The sequence below is a fragment of the Salvelinus sp. IW2-2015 genome, linkage group LG5, assembly GCF_002910315.2.
Source record: "Salvelinus sp. IW2-2015 linkage group LG5, ASM291031v2, whole genome shotgun sequence".
NCBI lineage: Eukaryota > Metazoa > Chordata > Actinopteri > Salmoniformes > Salmonidae > Salvelinus > Salvelinus sp. IW2-2015.
This window is the reverse complement of record NC_036844.1, coordinates 25,090,381-25,105,140: the sequence shown is the minus strand read 5'-3', so window position 1 is coordinate 25,105,140 and position 14,760 is coordinate 25,090,381. Positions and strand designations below refer to the sequence as shown.

The 14,760-nt window shown below is 44.5% G+C and overlaps 1 long non-coding RNA gene and 1 pseudogene across 1 annotated transcript; both read left to right on the top strand.

Annotated features, from left to right (window-relative positions):
• The first annotated feature begins 270 nt into the window (after positions 1 to 270).
• Positions 271 to 7,469, top strand: LOC139027760 (uncharacterized). The gene is made up of 2 exons (XR_011479907.1): positions 271 to 629; positions 3,159 to 7,469. It is a non-coding gene; the product is annotated as an uncharacterized lncRNA (long non-coding RNA).
• Positions 1,181 to 2,931, top strand: LOC139027797 (GPI ethanolamine phosphate transferase 3-like; annotated as a pseudogene).
• Positions 7,470 to 14,760: the final 7,291 nt, after the last annotated feature.

Here is a 14,760-nt window from a genome sequence, read left to right as displayed (position 1 = left end):
AAAATATCCTTTGTATTTTATTCAGCGAAGTTCAATTATAATATAAAATAATGACATGGGACTTAAGCATATCTTGTCTAATAAATGAACAACTCTACAGCCTTATGGCAGGGTGCATAGCCAGATAGCCATAGCCAGATTTGGCTAACTCATACTCATATTCTGTTCTTCTGAAATACATTTTCTTAAAATAAATAATGCATTTATTGTGATGGTGTATATTAAATAGAGTTATTAACTTTTCCAAATGTAAATGTCCAAAGGCACACATCAGCGGCTTATATGCATGGAGGCCTGGAGATGCTACATGTGTTTGTTAATTAGTCTACCTGTCAATTACCTTGAGATCAGCAGTCTTTTGCATGACAATAACCAGCTGACAAAATGTAATGTCTGGCATTGATTATTCCATGTTGAATGACCTTTGTCTTGTCTCTATCTCCCTGTAGAGTGATTCTGAGGGGGTGCCCAAGACAGATCTGTGCCTACCCTTGCCCTGCTCCTGGGCATACCCATACCCTACAGCAGTGTGGGCAGGTCCTGCTGTCTCGGGTCCCTGCAGACAGCCAGACAGGGGTGCACCAGCAGGTTTCAGCCAGGCGGAGGCGCTGTGGATCAATGCCAAACAGGTAATCACAGAGCTGTAATCATGTCAGATACATTAATGTGCTGTATATTGAATATTACAGTTTACTGCACGTCTCTGCACATATTTGAACCATGAATAGCCAAAGACATCCAGAGTGTCTGTCTCTCAGCTGCATGCAGACTTCTCCCGCTGCCTCCTCTGAGTACCTCACCACTGTCAAAATGGCTCTCCCACCCCAGAGCTAGTGACCTCCCTGCACTGTACCTGACCTCTGTTCGAGACACCTGCCGAGCCACATGGGCATGCTTCAACCCAGCCAAGATCGCGGCCGGCATACTTTCCTGGCATGTACCTGCGTGGTATGATGTCCTCTGTGCTGGTGAGGGAGAGCTGAGTGTCCCTTTGTGGCAGCCACTGGGGGGTGATAGCTGCAGGTCAGCTGTTTACACAGGGCTATGCTGAGGGTCCTGGTGCCTGGCGGCTGTAGCCATCTCCTCTGAGCTACTGGTGCTCTGGAGAGCCTGACTGGGCCAGCAAGACTGCAGCGGTTGAGGGTGGAGAAGTGCCCCAAGGATGACTGACTGACCCTGCCTCCTGCGCTGTGCCTCCCTGCTCTCTGACAGCTATGTAATAGCAGAGGGCTGTGTGGTCACCTTTCTGCTTTTCTCCCTGAGCCTCTATGTCCCCTTCCATCTCACCTGGACGGCCTCGTACTACCCCCTGTCCATGACCCCCTGAAACCTGCCGGGTTGCTGCCATCCCCGGTCCTGTCCCCCTCAGTTGTGAGGAGGGAGAGCAGCACTTCCCTGGCCTGCCTGGGGTGTTTTTAGGCTCTCTCTCCCACTCCTTTCATGGCTGTCATGAGGAGCAGGGCTCCTGCCATCCCTCCTGTTCCTCCCCGCCTGTCACGGGTGCAGGACAGCTGTCTGAAGAACCTGATCTACATCCTGCTCTGGCCTCTCTGGGCTCCTGGATCTACAGTAACTGCTGTGGCGCTACAGCAACCTGAACAGTCCTGGTGGTACGGTGTTCACGGCCCACTGGATCCTGCCCCTGCTGTCTGTCTGTTTTGGGCTACAGTGGTTATTGCTGAAATCCCGGAGGACAGCTTATGAACCTGGCTGAGCTGATCAGCCTGGTCCAGCGGGCCCTCCCAGAGCTGCCTTCTCTCTGCTGGCTTAGGGCTTGCTCTGCTCTGGCGGACCCCCCTCACCGTATTCATCAAGACCAGGGTACCAGCCCCTGTCCAAGGCCCTGGATCGATCCCCCCCCCCCCCCCCGCTACAGGGCCAGCACGGGCATCAGCCCCCAGGAGAGCTGCACCACCTCATCTCCCCTGCTCTACCAGCGCATGCACTGCTCTCTGGGGAACCAGCCAGGGTTCCTTAGGGGGACGACTGGCCAAATATATTTTATATTTGAGATTCTTCAAATAGCCACCCTTGCCTTGATGACAGCTTTGCACACTCCTGGCATTCTCAAAGGAGTTCCCACATATGCTGAGCACTTGTTGGTGGCTTTTCCTTCACTCTATGGTCCGACTCATCCCAAACCATCTCAATGGGTTTGAGGTCGGGGGATTGTGGAGGCCACGTCATCTGATGCAGCACTCCATCACTCTCCTTCTTAGTCAAATAGCCCCTAACAAAGCCAAGAGGTGTGTTGGGTCATTGTCCTGTTGAAAAACAAATGATAGTCCCACTAAGCACAAACCAGATGGCATGGCTTATCGCTGCAGAATGTTGTGGTAGCCATGCTGGTTAAGTGTAAGATTGAATTTCTAAATAAATCACAGACCGATATTGATCATGAATATGAAGCTCAGTTTTTGCTGACACGTCTGTATGTTTGCACGTGTGCAGTGGCTTGTCCACTGCTCCTCTGCGCCCACGGGTGTTAAGGTGCGCGGTGGACGAGGAGGAAGAGGAGGCAGTGGGGAGGAAAGCGAGGACAATGCTATCATGGAGATGAGACTGAGGGAGAGTCCCCAGCAGTTCAGCTCTGCCCTTCTACAGCTTGCAACACGCTACCTATTCATTAATGGGGCACAGATAAACAAACACAGACACACCCCTGCGATTGACTCAGGACCTCCTCTCCCCTCTTCTCAGATCTTTGCATCAGTCTGTGCAACTGGTATCCTCAGGAGACCTCTAATGGTGTGGAAGATTTTTGCACTCACGTGCCAATTCACATGAACCACAGTATATGTTTTTAGTGTCCTTCCTTCCTGTTCTGTGTGATAGATCATGCTCTCRAAATGAGTCGTGTGCATTCTATACCATGTTATTAATCATCACGTCTTCTCTGCCATTTTATTAAGCATTATTTCTTCTCTAAAAATCTAGAAATCTGCAGGTTGATGTTCGAGGCCTAAGGGTTCCCGGAGCAGTGTGTTTGTTCTGGTGGGGGTGACCCTCGTGATAAGAGTGGACATGGCAGTGGGCCGTTGGTTTAAGAGACTCTTCCTTGACACGTCTAGGTAGCGCTGCTCATGCTCCTGCACTGTTGCAACTGACCAGGGCTCACTCTAATGTTCCCTACACTGTACATCCCTATCTGGTTCTAGGGGCGAGGCAAGGGGGGACACGAGGATGGACATARGTGATCTGGGGAAGTCTCCATAAGGACARACRTAAAGATCAGCCATAAGGATCTGGAGAACATGAGATGTTTGGGTGACTCCATCCTCAAAATGATGAACTCTAAAACTATTGAACAACATCTGTAATACATCTGTAAAATTGTGACAGGTCCAAACATTACTTGCCAATGTATTGCCWATCGGGAGAACAAATATCGAGGATGTTTGCAGAGTGGATGGGAAAGGGACCTATGAGACCAACAATGCACTCTCTTGCACATACTCAGTTAGGTGAGACGTGTCAAAAGGATATGAGTGGATAATGTGCAAAAGCAATGATTGAATCCATCCCTGCAACGTGCATTATGTCTGTCATCTCAAGTGTCTGCTGAAGGAAATGATCAATTCTTATCTTGTGTTTCTATAAYTATGTTTAGTTTTTTTAAACAATCGATGCACAGCACCAACGATAATACGACAATGTTTTACTGTAACAGCAATAACTTTCTTATTTCATCTCTATTAAACATTTTAATTCATAACAATGTTTTCTAATCACAAATATTCAGTAGTCTTACATGGGCCAGTAATACACCTTTTCCCTGGGACAGGTGTCCAGCTTTAATGAATGCCTTGTGTGATGTGATGTGTTGGATGAAAACATTTAAATAATAATGATCCAGGACATAAGCATTGAATGTTTATTTATTTCTCTGTGGTTGATACAGTGTGCTCTAGGTTACCGGACAAAGACATGTTATATTTCTCAGCTGTAGTCTAAAATGCATGAAAATGAAAGCTGAGCTAAGGTTCAATTAGCCCTATGCAATAGAGCTGCCTTGCTCAAGTGAATGATTTATGTCTACTTCTCATGGTGGCAGGTAGTGGGTACTATATGCAGTTGAAGTCWGAAGTTTACATACACCTTAGCAAAATCTTGGGTCAAATGTTTCGGGTAGCTTTCCAAAAGCCTCCCACAATAAGTTGGGTGAATTTTGGCCCATTCCTCCTGACAGAGCTGGTGTAACTGAGTCAGGTTTCTAGGCCTCCTTGCTCACACACACGTTTCAGTTCTGCCCACAAATTTTCAATAGGGTTGAAGTCACGGCTTTGTGATGGCCACTCCAATACCTACTTTGCTTTCCTTAAGCCATTTTGCCACAACTTTGGAAGTATGCTTTGTCATTGTCCATTTGGAAGACCCATTGTGACCAAGCTTTAACTTCCTGACTGATGTCTTGAGATTTTGCTTCAATATATCCACATCATTTTCTTTCCTGATGATGCCATCTATTTTGTAAAGTGCACCAGTCCCTACTGCAGCAAAGCACCCCACAACATGATGCTGCCACCCCCGTGCCTCACGGTTGGGATGGTGTTCTTTGGCTTGCAAGCTTCCCCCTTTTTCCTCCACAAACATAACGATGGTCATTATGGCCAAACAGTTCTATATTTGTTTCATCAGACCAGAGGACATTTCTCCAAAAGTAGGATCTTTGTCTCCATGTGCAGTTGCAAACCGTAGTCTGGCTTTTTTTATGGCGGTTTTGGAGCAGTGGCTTCTTCCTTGCTGAGCGGCCTTTCAGGTTATGTCGATATAGGACTCGTTTTACTGTGGATATAGATACTTTTGTACCTGTTTCCTCCAGCATCTTCACAAGGTCCTTTGTTGTTCTTCTGGGATTGATTTGTACCTTTCGCACCAAAGTACGTTCATCTCTAGGAGACAGAACGTGTCTCCTTCCTAGGTGGTATGACGGCTGCTTGGTCCCATGGTGTTTACACTTGCGTACTATTGTTTGTACAGATGAACGTGGTACCTTCAGGCGTTTGAAATTGCTCCCAAGGATGAACCAGACTTGGGGGTCTAAAATGATGTTTCTGAGGTCTTGGCTGATTTCTTTTGATTTTCCCATGATGTCAAGCAAGGAGGCACTGAGTTTGAAGGTAGGCATTGAAATACATCCACAGGTACACCTCCAATTGACTCAAACKATGTCAATTAGCCTATCAGAAGCTTATAAAGCCATGTCATAATTTTCTGGGATTTGACAAGCTGTTTAAAGGCACAGTCAACTTAGTGTATGTTAACTTCTGACCCACTGGAATTGTGACACTGTGAATTATAAGTGAAATAATCTGTCTGTAAACAATTGTTGGAAAAATTACTTGTGTCATGCACACAGTAGATGTCCTAACCGACTTGCCAAACTATAGTTTGTTAACAAGACATTTGTGGAGTGGTTGAAAAATGAGTTTTAATGACTACAACTTAAGTGTATGTAAACTTCCGATTTCAACTGTGTATATATACATACAGTCGTGGCCAAAAGTTTTGAGAATGACACAAATGTTAATTTTCACAAAGTTTGCTGCCTCAGTGTCTAGATTTTTTTGTCAGATGTTACTATGGAATACTAAAGTATAATTACAAGCATTTCATAAGTGTCAAAGGCTTTTATTGACAATTACATGAAGTTGATGCAAGGAGTCAATATTTGCAGTGTTGACCCTTCTTTTTCAAGACCTATGCAATCTGCCCTGGCATGCTGTCAATTACTTCTGGGCCACATCCTGACTGATGGCAGCCCATTCTTGCATAATCAATGCTTGGCATTTTGTAAGAATTTGTGGGGTTTTATTTGTCCACCCGCCTCTTGAGGATTGACCACAAGTTCTCAATGTGATTAAGGTCTGGGGAGTTTCCTGGCTATGGACCCAAAATATCGATGTTTTGTTCCCCGAGCCACTTAGTTATCACTTTTGCCTTTTGGCAAGGTGCTCCATCGTGCTGGAAAAGGCATTGTTCGTCACCAAACTGTTCCTGGATGGTTGGGAGAAGTACCATTCTTTATTCATGGCTGTGTTCTTAAAATTGTGTTCTTAGAATTGTGAGTGAGCCCACTCCCTTGGCTGATAAGCAACCCCACACATGAATGGCCTCAGGATTCTTTACTGTTGGCATGACACAGGACTGATGGTAGCGCTCACCTTGTCTTCTCCGGACAAGCTTTTTTCCGGATGCCTCAAACAATCGGAAAGGGGATTCATTAGAGAAAATGACTTTACCCAAGTCCTCAGCAGTCCAATCCCTGTACCTTTTGCAGAATATCAGTCTGTCCCTGATGATTTTCCTTGTTGAGAAGTGGCTTCTTTCCTGCCCTTCTTGACACCAGGCCATCCTCCAAAAGTCTTTGCCTCACTGTGCGTGCAGATGCACTCACACCTGCCTGCTGCCATTCCTGAGCAAGCTCTGTACTGGTGGTGCCCTGATCTCGCAGCTGAATCAACTTTAGGAGACGGTCCTGGCGCTTGAAGCCTTCTTCACAACAATTGAACCTCTCTCCTTGAAGTTGTTGATGATCCGATAAATGATTGATTTAGGTGCAGTCTTACTGGCAGCAATATCCTTGCCTGTGAAGCCCTTTTTGTGCAAAGCAATGATGATGGCACGTGTTTCCTTGCAGATAACCATGATTGACAGAGGAAGAACAATGATTCCAAGCACCACCCTCCTTTTGAAGCTTCCAGTCTGTTATTCGAACTCAATCAGCATGACAGAGTGATCTCCAGCCTTGTCCTCGTCAACACTCACACCTGTGTTAACGAGAGAATCACTGACATGATGTCAGCTGGTCCTTTTGTGGCAGGGCTGAAATGCAGTGGAAATGTTATTTTGGGATTCAGTTCATTTGCATGGCAAAGAGGGATATTGCAATTCATCTGATCACTTCAGAATATTCTGGAGTATATGCAAATTGTCATCATACAAACTGAGGCAGCAGACTTTGTGAAAATTMATATTTGTGTCATTCTAAAAACTTTTGGCCATGACTGTGTGTGTGTGTATATATATGAGTGATATTGGCACGCCTTGTTATTAGTATTGATGCGTGAAAATAGGTTCAGTTGGCACAGATTTTGTTTGTCAAAAATTATTTTTTATATAACCTTTTGTTTAATATAACCAATGAAGTAAATTGATCTTATTGTGAAAATGAAATCAAATATTTTGTACATTTTGAAGTGTTAGTTGGTTTTCTGTCTCTTCTACAGAGGTAGGTAATTCCCAGAATACCAAAGTAAGACTTCCTGTCAGTCAGGCTGATRCATGTAACATGTCAAGGTACTATACTATCCCTGCAATCACACAACTCCTGAACAGAATAGCTCTGCTCRAATGCTTGAAATGTGTCGCTAACTAACACATGAAACACTGTCCAGTTATTTTTTTTAAACAAATTGAAGCTGAAAAGGCACAATTACACTTAAAACATTAAACAATTATAATAATTAGACAGTCTCCTGTGTCAATTCTATGGAAGGGGCCACCTGCACTCCCAGCCAAAGAGAAGTCCATGTGCAGCCCATTTTCACAGCTTGGTTGAGGCTGTGAGGCAGGTATTTATATGTTTTGTTGATTCAAGGTTAGATCAGCAGTTTCCATGGCTCTGAGAAAGTGGGAAACCTCCGCTGTCTGCCTGGGGAATTCTGGGAATTGTAGCCATTGACCACTAGTCAGGGCGACACTCCCCTCCGGTCAAACAGCCTTATCTCTGATTGTTGCAGAGTGAACTCGGGCTTTCCACAACTCCCTGACTCTTCATTATCACCCAGTAGAAGATTAACCTCATAATCATGTACAAATATACAGTGCTACTACCACAGCCTTTCCTTGAACACAAAGCTAATAACTAGAAATCACATGACTAACACTGTCAGAGTATGAAGGAATAGTTGTGCAAGACAAGTGCCATATACAGTACATTGTTAAACAATAATGCTTTTTGTGAAGCTTATTTCAGAAGCTAGGATTGTTTTCGTATGGCATTGCTTTCTTGTGAAATGAGGTGTACATAGCGTGCCGTTGTTGTTCTTACGGTATCTGGCAGGGATACTGGCGAGATGACTTCCCAAAAACCAAGGATTCTTGAAACTGTTACAGGAATTTTCTGCTTGGATTGCTGGCCAAAAACAAGCCAGAATCTGTAGACTACCATCATACATACAGCCCTGTTAGTACTGGCTAATTGTTTATTGATTGGACAACTACATTACTCTGTAATGACAGTGACATGTGTGTATGACAATACACTGAGCACAGCATCAGCAGGCCTGCTTAAACATAGGTCTGACATGAGGTGAGCATGGGGTGAGCACCTATTACTGCTAACCACCAAGGTCTATTAGGGTTTGACATGGGTTTGTTACTGGTTAAGGTATTAAACATGCATGGCCTGTGAAACAGGAGAACATGAGAACAGACATTGGCACCGTCATCCTCCATTTGGCATCGTCATCCAGTCTCGGTAACTCCAGAGCCGTTGGTTATGCACGTCACTGTTGCAGCAGAACAAAGCACTGACTGACAGTCCCCTTACCTCCACTGGATGGCTGCCATCTACTGTGCAAAGCCTTACTTACCTGCATATCCTGTACCTCTCATGCTAATACAGTGGCAGGAGCTCTATTTCCCGGAATATATTTACACAACAACAATGCCAGCAGAGACCTGGCAGGCGTTGAATAGAGTTATGAGAAACGGGTGAGAGTTGACAGACAATGGGGTGATTATGTACCATGTCACTTTTTAAAGAGCTGTCACAGTGATAGATAATTCCTTGTCACCCATCTGAACAAATATTACGAGATACAAGTTTTAACAGGCAAGTTCATCAGAAATGTGGTGGGGTTAGTTAAGTTTGAGATAACAAAATGGCAAAACTGCTGTGCCAGTCATTATAAGCCATGCAACTATTTTGAGTGCAAAGATTTTTTAACCAACTGAGGAGATTTATTAATAAGTACTTTGTATTTATCTGCCATATTGTGTACCCCTTTGATAAAACACATTGTAAAAGGAGCTGCTGTAATCACTGCGATTTGGAGTAATAGGCTACCTCTCTCTGGCTGGATCCATCATAGAGACCCCATTAATGGCAAAATGAGCTGGAAGGGAGACAGATTTGTSTTGATGCAGGACCAAAGTAAACACTAAGCCTTTGTCTCTCACTTCATGCCTCATCAGGCTTCATAAACCCACCTTGGATCACATTGCARAAGGAAAAGGTTTGTATACCACTGTTGAGTTTCAGCCTAGACCTGACACAGGATTAGGTTAGTTAAACAACCACTGGAATGGACAGGTAACTGACAAAATAAYGGAAACACTTGAGTAAATGAGGGATACAAAGTGTATTGAAAGCATGTGCTTCCACACAGGTGTGGTTCCTGAGTTAATTCAGCAATTAACATCMCATCATGCTTAGGGTAATGTGTAAAAATGCTGGGTAGACCATTATTTTGACTACGGTGGCTATGCCTCCATAGKATGACAATGSCCCCATCCACAGAGCTTGATTGGTCACTAAATGGTTTGATGAGCATGAAAACAATGTAAACCATGCTATAACCGCCTCATTTACCAGATCTCAACCCAAGTGAACACTTATGGGAGATTCTACCACCATCAACAAAACAGCAAATTATGGAATTTCCCGTGGAAGAATCCCTCCAATAGAGTTCCAGACACCTGTAGAATCTATGCCAAGGTGCATTGAAGTTGTTCTGGCTCGTGGTGGCCCATCGCCCTATTAAGACACTTTATGTTGGTGTTTTCTTTATTTTGGCAGTTACCTGTATCGTTCATGCTACAGTGCATTTGAGATGTTCTTTCATGATGATGTGATTGCAGGGTATGGTCGAAAGATACAACATAAAGGTACACTACATTACCAAAATGATGTGGACACCTGCTTGTCTAACATCTCATTCCAAAAYCATGGGCATTAATATGGAGTTGGTCCCCCCTTTGCTGCTATAACGGCCTCTACTCTTCTAGGAAGGATTTCCACTAGATGTTGGAACACTGCTGCGGGGACTTGCTTCCATTCAGCCACAAAAGCATTAGTGAGGTTGGGCAATGATGTTGGGGGATTAGTCCTGGCTTGCAGTCGGCGTTCCAATTCATCCCAAAGGTGCTCGATGGGGTTGAGGTCAGGGCTCTGTGCAGGCCAGTCAAGTTCTTCCACACCGATCTCGACAAACCATTTCCATATGGACCTCGCTTTGTGCACGGGGACATTGTCATGCTGAAACAGGAAAGGGCCTTCCCCAAACTGTTGCCACAAAGTTGTAAGCACAGTATCGTCAGGAATGTCATTGTATGCTACAGCTGTAAGAATTCCCTTCAATGGAACTAAGGGGCCTGGCCCGAACCATGAAAAACATCCGCAGACCATTATTCCTCCTCCACCAAACTTTACAGTTGGCACTATGCATTGGAGCAGGTAGCATTCTCCTGGCATCCGCCAAACCAAGATTCATCCATCGGACTGCCAGATGGTGAAGCGTGATTCATCACTCCAGAGAACATGTTTCCGCTGCTCCAGAGTCCAATGGCGGCGAGCTTTTCACCACTCCAGCTGTCGATTGGCATTGTGCATGGTGATCTTAGGTTTGTGTGCAGCTACTTGGACATGGAAACCCATTTCATAAAGCTTCCAACGAACAGTTCTTGTGCTGACGTTGCTTCCAGAGGCAGGTTGGAACTCAGCACTCGGTGGTCCGGTTCTGTGTGCTTGTGTGGTCTACTTTTTTACGTCTGAGACGTTGTTGCTCCTAGACGTATCCACTTCACAATAACAGCACTTACAGTTGACCGGGGCAGCTGTAGCAGGGCAGAAATTTGACGAACTGACTTGTTGGGAAGGTGACATCTTATGTTGAAAGTCACTGAGCTCTTCAGTAAGGCCATTCTACTGCCAATATTTGTCTATGGAGATTGCATGGCTGTGTGCTCAATTGTATACACCTGTCAGCAACAGGTGTGGCTGAAATAGCTAAATCTACTAATTTGAAGGGGTGTCCATATTCTTTTGTATATACTGTATAGTGTACCTTAGACCTGTGTTCTGTCTGTCACACAGTAATAAACACATACATAAAAGAAAGAGCACTTACTGACAGTAACAGCCCCACTCTTCCATACACATAAACACACACACATCCAGATGCACACAGACACAAACACACACACACACAGGAATGTGGCCATCCTAATTCTGGGATATCAGTAATCATAGATGAGGTACAGTTGAAGTCGGAAGTTTAYATACACTTAGGTTGGAGTCATTTAAACTCGTTTTTCAACCACTCCACAAATATCTTGTTAACAAACTATAGTTTTGGCAAGTCGGTTAGGACATCTACTTTGTGCATGACACAAGTCATTTTTCCAACAATTGTTTACAGACAGATATTTTCACTTACATATCACTGTATCACAATTCCAGTGGGTCAGAAGTTTACATACACTAAGTTGACTGTGCCTTTAAACAGCTTGGAAAATTCCAGAAAATGATGTCATGGCTTTAGAAACTTCTGATAGGCTAATTGACATCGTTTGAGTCAATTGGAGGTGAACCTGTGGATGTATTTCAAGGCCTACCTTTAAACTCAGTGCCTCTTTGCCTGACATCATAGGAAAATCAAAACAAATCAGCCAAGACCTCAGAGAAAAAATGTGAAAAGTACAAATCAATCCCAGAACAGGTACAAAAGTATCTATATACACAGTAAAACGAGTCCTATATCGACATAACCTGAAAGGCCGCTCAACAAGGAAGAAGCCACTGCTCCAAAACGTCCATAAAAAAGCCAGACTACGGTTTGCAACTGCACATGTAGAAATGTCCTCTGGTCTGATGAAACAAAAATAGAACTGTTTGGCCATAATGACCATCGTTATGTTCGGAGGAAAAAGGGGGAGGCTTGCAAGCCAAAGAACACCATCCCAACCGTGAAGCACGGGGGTGGCAGCATTATGTTGTGGGGGTGCTTTGCTGCCAGAGGGACTGGTGCACTTCACAAAATAGATGGCATCATCAGGAAAGAAAATGATGTGGATATATTGAAGCAACATCTCAAGACATCAGTCAGGAAGTTAAAGCTTGGTCACAAATGGGTCTTCCAAATGGACAATGACAAAGCATACTTCCAAAGTTGTGGCAAAATGGCTTAAGGACAACAAAGTCAAGGTATTGGAGTGGCCATCACAAAGCCCTGACCTCAATCCCATAGAACATTTGTGGGCAGAACTGAAAAGGCGTGTGCGAGAAAGGAGGCCTAGAAACCTGACTCAGTTACACCAGCTCTGTCAGGAGGAATGGGCCAAAATTCACCCAACTTATTGTGGGAAGCTTGTGGAAGGCTACCTGAAACATTTGACCCAAGTTAAACAATTTAAAGGCAATGCTACCAAATACTAATTGAGTGTATATGAACTTCTGACCCACTGGGAATGTGATGAAAGAAATAAAAGCTAAAATAAATAATTCTCTCTACTTATTCTACTTATTCTGACATTTCACATTATTMAAATGAAGTGGTGATCCTAACTGACCTAAGACAGGGAATTTTTTWAAACTGAGTTTAAATATATTTGGCTAAGGTGTATCTAAACTTCCGACTTCAACTGTAGGTATTCCTCTTGTCCAGATGGGATAGGGCAGTGTAATGGTGATTGCATCGTCTGTGGACCTGTTGGGGCGTTATTCAAACTGAAGTGGGTCTAGGGTGGCAGGTAAGACGAAGGTGATATGATCCTTGACTAGTCTCTTCAAGCACTTCATGATTACAGAAGTGAGTGCTACGGGGCGGTAGTCATTTAGTTCAGTTATCTTTCCTTTCTTGGGTACAGGAACAACGGTGGCCATCTTGAATCATGTGGGGACAGCAGATTGGGATAGGGAGTGATTGAATATGTCCGTAAACACACCAGCCAGCTGGTCTGTGCATGCTCTTAGGACGCGGCAAGGGATGCCGTCTGGGCCAGCAGCCTTGCGAGGGTTAACACGTTTAAATGTTTTACTCATGGAGAGCCACGGAGAAGGGGGGGTGGGGTGCAGTCCTTGTTAGCGGGGGGCCACGACAGTGACACTGTATTATCCTCAAAGCAGGCAAAGAAGATTTTATGTTTGTCTGGAAGCGCAATGTCGGTGTCCTTGACGTGGCTTGTTTTCTTTTTGTAGTCAGTGATTTCCTGTAGACCCTGCCACATATGTCTCGTGTCTGAGCCTTTGAATTGTGACTCCACTTTGTCCTTGTACTGGCATTTCGCTTGTTTGATTGCCTTACAGAGGGAATACACTGTTTAAATTCAGCCATATTCCCAGAACTCTTTCCGTGGTTAAATGCGGTGGTTTGCGCATTCAGTTTTGTGTGAATGCCGCCATCCATCCACGGTTTCTGATTAGGGTAGGTTTTAATAGTCACAGTGGTACAACATCTCCAATGCACTTCTTTATAAACTCACTCACCGAGTCAGCTCATAGATCGATGTTGTTCTCTGAGGCTGACCGGAACATATCCCAGTCTGCGTGATCAAAACAATCTTGAAGCGTGGATTCCGATTGGTCAAACCAGCGTTGAATGGTTCTAGTCACTGGTACATCCTGTTTGAGTTTCTGCCTATAAGACGGTAGGAGCAAGATGGCGTCGTGGTCGGATTTGCCGATCTCAAATTTGCTTTGTTAAAATCCCCAGCTACAATAAATGCAGCCTCAGGATATATGGTTTCCAGTTTACATAGAATCCAGTGAAGTTCCTTGATGTCCGTCGTGGTGTCTGCTTGGGGGGAATGTACTGTTCACAGCTAATATGGCCGGCATTTGATTTGGTAAGAATTCTAGGTCGGGTGAGCAGAAGGACTTGTGTTCCTGTATGTTGTTTTGATTACACCATGAATTGTTAATCATGAAGCATACACCCCAACCCTTCCTCTTCCCAGAGAGGTGTTTATCTCTGTCGGCGTGATGCATGGAGAAGCCCGGTGGCTGAACCTATTCCGACAACGTATCCCGAGAGAGCCATGTTTCTGTGAAACAGAGAATGTTGCAATCTCTGATGTCTCTCTGGAAGGCAACGCTTGCTTGAACTTCGTCTACCTTCTTGTCAAGAGACTGGAGTAGTATACTCGGGAGCGGTGGGCAATGTGCACGTCTACAGAGCCTAACCAGGAGGCCGCTCCGTCTGCGCCTTCAGCGGCGCCGTTGTTTTGGGTCGGCTTCTGGGATTAGATCCATTGTCCTGGGTGGTGGTCCAAACAGAGGATCCTCTTTGGGAAAGTTGTATTCCTGGTCGTAATGTTAGTAAGTTGACATCTCTCTTATATCCAATAGTTTTTCCCGGCTGTATGTAATAAGACTTAAGATTTCCTGGGGTAACAATGTAAGAAATAATACATAAAAAAACGAAATACTGCATAGTTTCCTAAGGACTCGAAGCGAGGCGACCATGTCTGTCGGTGCCATTGACGATTTCATTAAAGTGTGTGTGTTTGTATGTGCTTGAGTTCCTGTTTTGTTGTTAAGGGTTAATGTAATCCGTCCTTAAATACTGCATCTGTGTGTGTGTATTGGGGAAATGTGGGTGGTGGTGGTGTGTTTATAACACCCCACCACCCACATGTATGGCTTTCAGAGGAGCACTTCAATATTTCATAAAATGAGCTCTTAAAAAAGTAACCAGGTGCCCTGGAGCCAGACGACTTTATTGGGCTCACATCAAATTCAGTAGACTGACTGGA